Below are 8,787 nucleotides of genomic sequence, written 5' to 3' on the forward strand. Positions count from 1 at the left end.
TCCCAGGAGCAGCCAACCAACCAAAATTACTCCAAGAGTGCATCAGCGACTCATCCAAGAGGTCCCAGAAGAACACAGAGCAACATCTAAAGCTCTGCAGGCCTCACCTGCTTCAGATAATCTCTGTGTTCACGATTCAACGATAAGAAAGGGACAAAGGGGGGAAAATGGAGGAGTTCCAAGTCCAAAACCACTGCTGATCAAAAACATCATTGATTACCAAGACTTTGGGGGAAATATTTTGTGGACTGATAAGACAAAAGTGGGACTTTTTGGATGGTGTGCGTCCCGTTACATCTGGAATAAAACTAACACTGCATTTTAGGAAGTGACCATCAAAACATGGTGGTGGTAGTGTGATGGTCTCTGGTTGCTTTATTGCTTTTGGAGCTGAATGACTTGTCATAAATGAATGTAACCATGAATTTTTCTCCCTACCAGAAAATTGTGTTGGAGAATATTTTCTCATCAGTTTGTGACCTTAAGCTGAAGTGCACTTGGGATCTGCAGCAGGACAATGATCCAAAGCACAGCAGCAACATTACAGCTGCTCCTGTCAAGGGTGGCACAACCTGTTATTGGGTTTAGGAGGCAAATATTTCTTCACATAGGGCTAGAGTGGTTTGTACAGCTTTTTTCCCCTGATACATTAAACTGTCATTTAAAAACTGCATTTTGTATTTACTCAGGTTATCTTTGTCTGATATTAAGATTTGTTTGATGGTCTGAAACCTGTAAGTGAGACAAAAAAGCAAAAACAGAAAAACATCTGCGAGGGGCAGATGTATCACAGCACTGTACTGTACTCCCTTTTTTTTATCAATCTCATTTTGTCCTTTTTTGTCCATGTCTCACTCTTCATTTTCACATTTCTTTGTTTTACGTGACAACATAATGATTTCCAGAGGAAGTGTTGTTTGACTGTGTTTGGCAGCATTCGTTAACAATCTCATCAATCAACGCTGTGTTGCACTCAGAGTTGTTGTTGTAGATGACTGAGCCCATAAGAAATCCATTTGAATATTTATCATTTGTTTTTATTTTTTACTGTTGTTCAGGAGAAGATATCAGCTTATTACAATATCTATCTAGCATCCAGTGTCTTTGCGCCGTGTCAGTCATGCTTTGATTTGCTCAGTTAATTCTAATGTATTTGTTTGTTTCTTACATAATAAACCCACATGTGTCCTTTTATTGCTTTGTTAATCCTCTTTATTAACAAGTTCCTTTATTCCGTGTTTTCAATCCTGTTATCCTCCACTAATCCTCCCCATCTTATATCACCTAAGGCACGCTCACCTGCTGCAGAATAGAGAAAGAGTCTCATTATCTCTGCCACCTGAAGAGCAGTGTTTGTGAGCAGCTGTGTCTCTGTTTGCTGGCTTGTTGGCTTGCTGAGGTGCAAAGTGCACAGCGCAAATTCCCTTTGTCATCCCAAAACTGTGGTCATCTCACAGTTGTTATTCTGTTACAGCATGCAGGCAGAGGAAAATGTGGCATTTTAAATCAGAAAATCATCACTTTTACAACTCAAACGCACATTTCAGGCTTTCTGCAGGCTCTGGTGCAACAGTTTTGTTCTAAACGACCTCAGCTTCAGTGCAACACTGAATTTATCAGGCTTAGAGAGGGAGAATGTAATAATCTTTCCTCTAAATCACTGAATTATAATGACAACAGAAACATTTCTCTCTGCAAAGGCACCCCTCCCTCAATAAATCTGGGACTTTCTGTCCACCTCAGTCAGTTTATTGCTTATTACTGAGAAACTGTTTTATGGTTTTCCAAAGAGCTAAAATGACCCAAATCCACTAAGACGTGTCTCAGTGAGCAAAACACTGGTCAGTAATGATTCACGTTATCTTCATCATTGTGTATTAAAAAATGTTTTTCTAATAAAAGATCACAAAACAAATGTGAAAAAGGGGTTCTTGTGTGTATTTGTGGGGTTGACCTGAGTTTCTCCTTCTAACACACCTGCTTGTCTATAAATTTATTATGCTGTTTTTTTTTATCAACAACAAGACAATTTGTAGTATTGTTCAATTTAAATTAAACCTTTAGGCAGTAAAAGTCTTTTTTTTGTTCATATTTTTGAACTTTTTTTTAAGTATAAGAATCTAAAAGCGTGCAAATCAGATCTTGCACACATTTCCCCCTGAGGTAAGCTTGCATCTTAACCTCAGTCTTCAGATACAATATGCAGTTGTCCTAAACCTTTGCAGTTTAGTAATTTATGAGGAAATTGGGCAGTTTTTTTCTCTGAAATGCTATATAATCTCTAGAGGATAACTTCACATGTGGAAACTCACAAGTTTTTACACGTGAAAACAAAAAGTGAAAGTAGAACAGACTGAAGAGCTGGCTGTTTTGGGGGAGCTGAGACAGATGATCTGGGTCCCAGCACTCCCACTAATGAAGATGAGGAGCAGACTGGTGAATGATGATAAACTTGAAATTTTTTAACAAAAGTGATGGTGAATCCAGGTTTAAAGGCCCAGCATTCCTTTATGGAGTGCATATTTCCCATGCCAACAATTTAATCTGAAATTAGCTTATGGTGAAAAATGAAAGACTTCTAGTCGTTTTAGCTGAACCTTGTAAATGACGTTATGCGCAATCTCATGCAAGGGTTCGCAAGATGCATTATCTTTTAGCATGTGTGTTGAGGATGACTCTCAGTTACTACCACATCTAATTTTAGAGAAATGAACTGAGTTAGAGCCATTTTTGAGCTGGCTAAAGTCAGGTAACTGTGGTGGCCATTTTAAAATGGGCTGACTTTAAATGGCAATGAGTTTTAGATGTATAGCCAATGATTACTGTCTGAGAGTTTCACTAAAATCTGTCCAGTGGCTCATAATATATTTTGCTAACAGACAGACAGGGTTGACTACATCCAATAACGCCAACATTTTAGTCAAAGATGTTCTGCAATGTGTAGCACTCAGAATATAGGTTGTGAATGACTCAGGTATATCCACACCAAATTTTAACTCATCTGTAAGTTACAGGTATTTTTGTTTATATTAGGGATTACAAAAACTTGTAATCTCAAAGCATAACAACAATTTTGCACAGTGTGTAGTGCTCAGAGCGTGTGTTGTTATTGACTCTTGTCTACTACCACATAAAATATTAGCTCAATATCTGTAAAATTGACTGAGCTATAGATCTTTTTTGTTAGTTAACAAAGGCCATCTTGAATTGGGTTAAATTCCACCTTTGACTGCAGGCAATAATAGGACCTGCCACATCAGCGACCTAAACATGAATAAACAGGAAGCAACAAGGGAAGCTGACAAGTGACTGACAAACAGAGGAGGCTAAATGCTTCATGAGGGTTGATTACTAAGTTGATCCAGGTGTGCTGATTACAGATGAGGAACAGCTGTGAGTGGAACTGGAAGCAGAGAAATTGGAATAGCATGACCAAAGAAACCCTCGAAAATAAACTGAACATACAAAACTAACACAAAACCTTGATATTATGACACCAAGGATTTCATGGCTACTTCACTTTACTGCACTGATATTATCACAGTGCATTTGCCAAGGAGACACAAACCATATTTTTACGGTGGCTTTTGTAGTTTTATTATCTACAAAATCTTTCCTATACACTCGGAAAGAGGGGATTAGTGTTTTTAGGACAAATCATGCCACTGAATTACACACTCTGACTTTTTTGGGCTCAGTATTGGTGGGATACAAAAGCACTTAACAGTGTGAGCCTGGTCTTACTGGGATTTTGTCAAGACCTCACAGCATCATATATCAAAGCAAAGGAAAATCATTAATGTGAATTTTTAATGTGCCAGATTAACATTGCAGTGTGGTGTGTTTCTGGGTTGCGACCAAAGCAAAATATAGTGAAGCAGTTGTTTTTAAGCTAATCCACAATCCCTTTTAATACTCAGCTGTGTAGTTTTGTTGCCTAAATTTAACAGGTTAACTTGTCAGAATAAAACAGAAAAAATGAAGCATTAAATAATTTTATTTTAGCTCTTTTACTCAGTTTTGCAGTCATACTTCAGTTTGTTTGGAGTCTGACCTGAGCAGCATGAACAAAGCAACAACACAATCAATACTTAAAAAATCAAAACACAAGCACCTCAAGTTTTGTGATTAAGGGAAACTAAAGTGACAAAAAGTGAGGGTAAAATAGCTCATTTATAGCTTCATACTGTATATCTCACAAAAAACACACACTCAGATATGTTCGTTAATGTGTGCTTCATTTAAATAATGACACGCATCCTTTAAACCCGTCAACCCAAAACTGCTTAACTCTCCACAGAGAACATGTATCTGTCATTTTTGGTGTAACTGTAATGTTTTTGCAGCTGACTTTGGCTTGCATCACTGCGTACACAGTTCTGCAAAGCTACTGGGCCCTTGCTTACTGTAAGTGTACGTGTTTGCAAAAAAATGCTTGATGCTATGATTCCAATTCCAGTTCCAGTAAAAGTAGGCCAGCCAGTTAAGGTTCATGAGTCAGGGTTTTCTCCAGAGAAAGGAGACTCCCTGACATGACAGCATCACTAACAGCTGACCAACACACCCTGCCCCTCTCATTCTCGCATCAAACTCCTCTTGAGAGTTTCATACAGCAGAACCAAGCTATTTGAGCAGACACAGTTGACCTAATACTTGATCTGTGCACACCCAAAGCCTGGGCTCAGCGTTATTTCATGATGGATACTGAATTAATTTGTCTCCCCTGATGAACAAATCTGATGCAGTCACTGACTAAAGATGTATTTAAATAAGTATTGACTTGAACCGTGCTGAACTCAGTGATACTTCCTCAGGTCTGCTTTTGAATACATTATTTGTCTCATTTACGACTTTAGCATTTGGTATTACATGCATGTTAGTATCACCCTTGACTGTAAAATACTAAAATACACAAGGCTGATCAAACATTTAGCTTTTATTCAGTGTGTAATTAAAATGTGACAAAGGTGACTTTCAGCTTAGCAACACTGACACTGACATCGCTTTGCATAAAATCTCTCTGAACTGTAAATGCAAATAGCTTAAGAGATAGAGTGCCTGTATTACTCTTCAGCCAGAAACATCAAATTGGGTTTGATGAAAATCACATCAAAAGGTAATAATAATGAAACAATCAAAAGCAGTATTGAAGGACTTGCAAACATCTGTTTTTCTTCTAACAGTAAAATATTTCTCCACCTAATCCTAACAATACTGCCAAAAAAAAATTAAAATAGGTCAGTCAAAGCATCATTATATTGGATTTTTTAGCATTTAGAATCAGTAAACTGCTGTAGAGTCAAGTCTGACAACACAAACATGTGATACTAATATGACTAAACACTAACATAAACACAGGCTGATGGCATCATCTATGTTTGATCCTGTGAAAATGTTTCCAGCTGGCAGATACACTTTGTGTTGTCTTTTTGTCTTATGTCCTCATCTGGAACAGCTGGTGGCATGTCATTATTCTGATCTCTGCTTTACTCTTCTGATTATGTTTATTAGTTGTGTTCTTAATGTATTTTGCTTAAACCCCACATTTAAAGTTGCCATCTGTTTTCCCATAAAGTCATGACTGTGAAATCTTTATGACAGCAGCTGAAGAAAGGCGGGGTTAAGAAAGAGAAATCCAGTTCTAAACACAGTGACCCAAACTCTCAAGCTCAATTTCTTTTTCCCACCGGCTTATTATTTCATATGTGAATCTTCAGTGAAATGCATCTGAAGGAAATTGTTTTCCTGCCAATTTTTTTCAAATGTCCCCAAAAAATCAAGACACAACTCGTATAAAATTGTGATATTAAAGGTAATTTGCAGAAATATAATGTTGAGGATGACTCTAAGGTACTACCATGCCAAATTTTAGCTTTAATCTGTAAAACTGACTATTTGCCTATTTGCTGGGGTGGCCATCTTGAATTGGGTTGACTCCAAATGCTGTTTTAGATGTACAGCCAATGATTACTTTCTGACAGTTTCACTAAAATCTGTCCTTTGGTTAATGATATAGTTTGCAAACAGTGCAGAATAAAGAACACACAAATTTGAGCAGACACAGACAAAAACATTATCACCTCTCACCTTCAGCAGCAGGAGATAATCGCTCATAACCTGAACGCACACGAGGAAACTTTCTATTGCAAAACGCACTCTGGTGCTACATCTGCTCACATCCAACTTGTTCACATCAGTGGTGTCATCAGAGATTATTCATACCAGCTAAATCTGGCACGTCATGGAGACACATGTCATGGTCCACCCAGCTTTCATGTCTGAATCACTGTGAAACAGACAGACAGCAGCAGCTAGTCGTCTGTTTGTTCTCAGTTTGGATGTGTCCTAATGGAGAATGTACACACAAAGAAGATCTTTTTCTTTTGACAGTGATAGATTTTGTGAAAGGCTTGAAAGGTTTTTCTTTGCAGGACTAGAACTCAATTCTAGGTTTCGCTGAATTATACAATTTCAGGTGAAGGTTCTGTATCAAAATGTTACTTTATGACGAATCATCCACTAGAATTGTAATTAGTAATGAAGCCACTGCTTTCCTAAAGGTCATTGCTGTAATTTACGCAACAAAAGTACTCCACACATCCTGAGCAGGCTCTGACAGCAACATTACTTTTGTGTCTTTAATGTTGTTTTAAAGCAACAGAACGCTTTTTGAGTGAAAATATCATTTTCTTCTGATGCCTCATTAGTTTCATTCTAAGAGTGGGAGAGAGTTTGTGCAGTCTTTCCCTTTTTTTTACATTTGCAGCTCTAACCTTTATAGAAATAAATATAGAGTGAATAAATCATACTTTTATTTTCCAGTAGAAATAATTTTCTAACTGGGCATAATTAAAAATTTAGAATAAGAGCAACATGACTATCTTCACCTTGCAACTTCAGGTTTATGATTGTTTTATGTTTTACTTTTGTTCAGCTCAAGTAGAAAAACTCTATGAAAGGCACAACTACCCCATCAGCATCTATTATCCGTTATTTCATTTCTGCAAACTACCTGTAATATTGCATTTTTATTGCCTGCGCCATTAGCAAAGGGGCAATAATGTTTGGTTTGATTGTCTGTTCTGTTGGCAAAATATCTGATGAGCCACTTGACAGATTTTAATGGAACTCTGAGAAAGAAATCATTGGATGTACATTTACAACTGATTAACATTTAGAGTCAACCCCATCCAAGATGGTTGCCACAGCAGAGCCACTTTAGAAAACATAAAATTAGTTATAAGACAGACAATTTTACAGTCACTGAGCTAAAATTTGGTGCAGTAGGAGCTGAGAGTCATCAACACATACTCTGAGTATACATATTGCAAGAATTCACAATTTTGTATGAGATTGGGCATGACATTTACAAGGTCTGACCAAAACAGCTGTAACTCTCTTCCTTCTCAACATAAGAAGACCTTAGTTTAAAATTCTGGCATGAAAAACAGCAGGCAATATGCATTCCTTCAAGGAATGATAAGGCAATAATGTCTTTGAAGTACATGACAGCAGACTTTTTAATGTTAGTTAGGTTTTCAAATGTTCCACAGGAGGAAATGCAGTCTATAAATAATACTAATAGCTTTATTGCTCATTTGACAATGATAATGCACAGACAAAGGACTGTAAATTAAAAGTGAATAGCTTTATAATCAAAGACACTTCATTTGATTAGGTTTTAAGGTAGTTGAGAAACATGTTCATTTAGTTTTAGCAGAGCTAACTGTGTAGCTTCTGAGATGGTTTGCTGTTGATGCACAGTCAACATGACATGTCTGACAGGATCACGCTGCTTTTTGTCACTTAAGTCATGCCTGTTGGCACACATTTACAGGTCATCCAATCCAGCCAGGATTGTACCCATTCCTTTATCCTTTCATGTTGTTACCTAATAAGTCTATTTCGGCTCGTCTGCAGGTAACGAGCTCTAAAGGTTCTGCTCCGCTGGCGGCAAAACAAGGAGGAGAGAGATGAAAGCTTGTAGAACTTTTATTCCTCTCTTGGCAAGGCGAATAGCGTACAACCAACTTCACAGCTAGCATCTCCCGAACTAACTCGCCCAGCTCTTCTTCTTCTTCTCTCCCGTTGCTCTCTACCACCCCCTATCGAAAGGCCGGGCCTGTAACAATGTCCAACGCTGAACAAATACAAAATCAAACATTTATAATTTATATGTTTGTAATAAAATAGAATAAGCAATTATTTATTTGATACAATGAGTCATAAATGATCAAATTAGTTTACTAAAACGAATGAAAATCATCCAAAACTGTGAGTGAGCTAATTGAAAACAACTGGTTTCTTTAAACTTGGAGCACAGCACGATGTATTATGTTGCTTCTCTGCTTTTCTTTCTCCCCTCACTGAAATTCACAACCTAAGTAGACTGCCCAAATTTCTGGGTGGTGCACAGCAATGATTCTAATTAGCCATGGCTTTTATCTGCATGTGAAAAACTTGACATCAATAAGCTTCAGCTCTGCAGTGCGTGTAATTGTTTTGCTTTGCTTTTTAACATTTCAGTTAATCGACAGCACTTGCTGTCAGCATCAGCAGCATTAGTGTGAGCACTTGCATTTGGTCTGATCACAAAGCATTTAATCCAGAGATGAAGACATTTGGAACTTTTTAAAGATTTCACACAAAGCCTTTCCAGGCAGAGTTCTGAAAAGTCCTGACTACATTGTTGGCTGACCCCTTTTGTCTTTTAGTGCAATAAAAAGCAGAAATGTAAAATCACATCAGAGCTTAAAAAACTCAAGGACCTTTCAGCCTGTCATCAAA

Source organism: Kryptolebias marmoratus, linkage group LG6 (assembly GCF_001649575.2).
Source record: "Kryptolebias marmoratus isolate JLee-2015 linkage group LG6, ASM164957v2, whole genome shotgun sequence".
Lineage (NCBI taxonomy): Eukaryota > Metazoa > Chordata > Actinopteri > Cyprinodontiformes > Rivulidae > Kryptolebias > Kryptolebias marmoratus.